General features: G+C 40.5%; 1 long non-coding RNA gene across 1 annotated transcript; it reads left to right on the top strand.

Annotated features, from left to right (window-relative positions):
- Window positions 1–2,220: 2,220 nt before the first annotated feature.
- Window positions 2,221–3,180, top strand: LOC130931346 (uncharacterized). Its single transcript, XR_009067198.1, has 2 exons — window positions 2,221–2,637; window positions 3,029–3,180. It is a non-coding gene; the product is annotated as an uncharacterized LOC130931346 (long non-coding RNA).
- Window positions 3,181–3,951: the final 771 nt, after the last annotated feature.

The raw sequence follows: 3,951 nt of genomic DNA, 5'->3' as shown, positions 1-3,951 counted from the left end.
CCCCGCCTTTGGCTGCCGCCCAAATTGCTACGCACCCGACCCCTTTGGACCTTCCCACAGGTGGTGAGCCCATGGGAAGGCGGACCCACATTACCTTTTCGGGCTGTGCCCGGCCGGACCCCATGGGAAAAGGCCCGGCCACCAGACGCTCGCCTTCGAGCCCCACCCCCAGGCCTGGCTCAAGAGGGGGGCCCCGGTAACCCGCGTCCTGGCAAGGGAAACTTGGATCCTGTAATTTTTTCCATCATAAGGGGTCTTGTGAGCCATTCTTTGTCTGGCCCCTCACCTAGGACCTGTTTGCCATGGGTGACCCTGCCAGGGGCTTAAAGCCCCCAGACAACAAAGCTCCTAGGATCATTGGGACACGCAAACCCCTCCACCACGATAAGGTGATGACTCAAGGAGAGGGCCCTACATTATGCTGCAAAATTTGTTGGTGGTCTTCGGACTTCACAATGCCATGCACACAGTCAAGCAGTCCCGTGCCAGAAGTAGCAAAACAACCCCAAAATATCAGGGACCATCTACCATGTTTGAATGAGGGGACCGTGTTCTTTTCTTTGAAGGCTTCGTTTTGTTTTGTTTTCCTTGTAAACTCCAGACTGCAGGACAGCTTGAACTTGTTTGGATGCTAGTCGAGGTTCTTTATTCACCATCCGCACAATCTTTTGTTTAATCTCTTGTCCATTTTTCTTTTCCGTCCACATCTGGGGAGGTTAGCCAGAGTGCTATGGGCTTTACACTTATTGATGACACTGCGCACAGTAGACACAGGAATATTTAGGTTTTTGGAGAATGACTTGTAGCCTTTAGATTGCCCATGCTTCCTCACAATTTTGCTTCTCAAGTCCTCAGACAGTTCTTTGGTCTTCTTTCTTTTCTCCACGCTCAATGTGGTAAACATAAGGACACAGGTCGAGTCAACTTTAAATCCATTTTAACTTGCTGCAAGTGTGATTTGGTTATTGCCACCACCTGTAATGTGCCACAGGTAAGTAACAGGTACTGGTAATTACAAAAAATTAGAGAAGCATCACAGGATTTTTCAAAGAGTGCCAATACTTTTTTTCCGACCCATTTTTGGAGTTTTGTGTAAAATTAGAATGATTTAATTATTTTTCATTCTCTTTTGTGTTTTTTCAATTCAATCAAAAGAATCAAGATATTACTACCAAAGCATTTATAATTGCAATCATTTTCTGAGAGACATTGAGCATTATCTGACAGAATTGCAGGGGTGCCGATACTTTTGGCCAGCAGTGTACTATTTAATCTGACTACACAAACACATAACATTTGCTGACACATGACAAAGACATTGATGAAGTTAAATAATTTTACATGCATTACTTTGATCAGAATAGAGCCGCATTAATATCTTAGCAAAATATATTTTCTCCCGAGGAGAAGGCATTTTTATTTTTTTGACGGGTCGTCGCTTTTCTCTAGTGGCCAATGGAATATTTTCCTTGCGGCTTGAAAGGAATACAGTGATTCTTTGTTTTTCGCGGTCAATGGATACTCCGCGAAAAGTGAAAAACCGCGAAGTAGGATGTCATGTAGGTCCACTCACGAATAAAGAGAGCATGTAGCAGGGATATGATGCTTCATTTGCAGGTAAAATAAAAAAAATCCCTTAGATATTGGAGGTTTGTAAAAGGCTTTGGGTGCCCTCAAAGCAGGTAAAAATAGTAAAAAGTCCCCCAGAGGTCCTTGAGTTGTTTGGAGGGGGTAAGGTGGTCCATTTGTGGGTAAAAGTTGTTGAAACTCCTCGTGAGGTGTTGGAGGTTTGCAGCAAGCTTTGAGTGCTCTCAAAGCAGGGAAATAGTGAAAATAGGCATGAAAATGGGTCAGGGGTAAAGAAGGTGAGAAGGGTGTGGAGGAAATATGTTCCGGTACACTGTACAACTAGGGCTGTCCCAAACAACTAATTTTCTCCCGTTTAGTCAGCCGACTATTTTCACGATTAGTTGACTAATCTAATAATTCCCACCCGCCCCCCTTTTTTTTTTTTTTTTACCAATTTAGCAATGAAATTTTTGATGACGCTTATTCATTCACAAAAACATTTTGGAACACTTAAATTCTTTATTAAAGTACAAGTAAATACTAGGGCTGTCAAAAATCGCGTTAACGGGCGGTAATTAATTTTTTAAATTAATCACGTTAAAATATTTGACGCAATTAACGCAGATGCCCCGCTCAAACATTAAAGGGGAACTGAAGACCTTTCCGGATTTTGGTGTAATTTTATGAATATAAACTTGGGACAAGTTCGTCAAAACAACCATGACATTATCAACACGTAATTGTAAGGATAATTTGCGTTTTTTTAGTTTTTTTGCACTCCGTTAATGGTCCCTTCGCAAACCCGGAAGTGTGACGTAGGCAACAGAAGACTACTCACAGCTAACATAGCAGCAACAACGATGTCAGTGATATTTCCACCAAAGGTAACCATTCAGGATCGCTCTTTCGTGACGCTACCGATGGCAAAGGCTCCCAGGAAAGATGAACTACAATTAATCCCTACATGTTTGAACCTGAGGCGTCAGATGACGGCGATTTACTTGACACAGCAGATGGCGTCATGACGCCAATTGACAGCTCGACACTTCACGAACGGGAGAGTGAGTGGTAAATCCAGCATCGTGATTTTTTTATTAGAATGCGATTACATGGTTGTATATTTTTCCATGCTCTACACATAGCTAAAACTGGATATTAGGTAATGGGACAGCTCCTACCGATCTAAATATGATAAAGCTAGCCCAAATGTGGCTAAATGAATGCTCTACACATAGCTAAAACTGGATATTAGGTAATGGGACAGCTCCTACCGATCTAAATATGATAAAGCTAGCCCAAATGTGGCTAAATGAATGCTCTACACATAGCTAAAACTGGATTTTAGGTAATGGGACAGCTCCTACCGATCTAAATATGATAAAGCTAGCCCAAATGTGGCTAAATGAATGATATGTTATTGATATTTCAAAATAAATGACAAAACCATTTTATTTTCCAGGTGTTGCTGTAAACCGTCAAGTAATTACCCTTCCAAGAGTATGCCTGTGTCATCAGGAGATCCCAGACGTGAGAGCCAAACTTGCGGAGGCTGAAGCACTGACAGGGGCATGAATTTCATTAAAAAAATAAAACCATAAATTGTTAACAACATTGACACATTTTGTTGACTGTTTAATGTATTCTATTGGTATATGATATATTGTAATTATATTACATTCTGAAAAAACATTCAATAGGCCGCAATAATAAATGATACCAGGTTTATGTTGAATCAGCATTAGCTTTCGTTGTCACATTGTGACACAACATGTTATACCAAGCACACAACGGCACACATCAAAGAACATAATTTTAGTAAGCAACACAAAGTTAGGATAGCAACGGACTAGCGCAACATTGAAAAATGATAATGGCAGTGGAAAATATGTATTTACTCTTTTCTGTAGTATGAAGTGTTCTCTATACAAAGATAATGCATTATCATTAAAATATGAAGGTAACTTGATTTTTTTTTAAAAAAATGTGTACTGTATATATGACTAGTTTATGATTTCATATCATCAAAATTTGCTACATTTATTTCTCCTAAATCATCGTCATCTGATGTCACAGACAGAAGAAATTCAGCATCTGGCAGGCCTCATAGGATCTCTTCAGTCGTCATCGCTGGACACCGCATCACTTCGGTCATCATATGACTCGACCCACTCTCTCTTGATTTTGGGAAACTGGGTGGCAACTGACTTGCAACGCTTTTTTCATCGTGTTGAGGGTTTCCGCCACTTAATTTTTTATGTTTGGCTTCCTGGAGGAAAAAAAAAAAATCACAGCAGCATGAAAATATTGGATGAATCCCAATTTTAATTTAATAATAATTTCTTGGTGATCAAATAATAATGCCCCAGTCATAGCAGCATCTAT

Source organism: Corythoichthys intestinalis, chromosome 15, assembly GCF_030265065.1.
Source record: "Corythoichthys intestinalis isolate RoL2023-P3 chromosome 15, ASM3026506v1, whole genome shotgun sequence".
Lineage (NCBI taxonomy): Eukaryota > Metazoa > Chordata > Actinopteri > Syngnathiformes > Syngnathidae > Corythoichthys > Corythoichthys intestinalis.
Note: the sequence above shows the minus strand (reverse complement) of the source record. Positions and strands in the feature narration are given on the sequence as shown.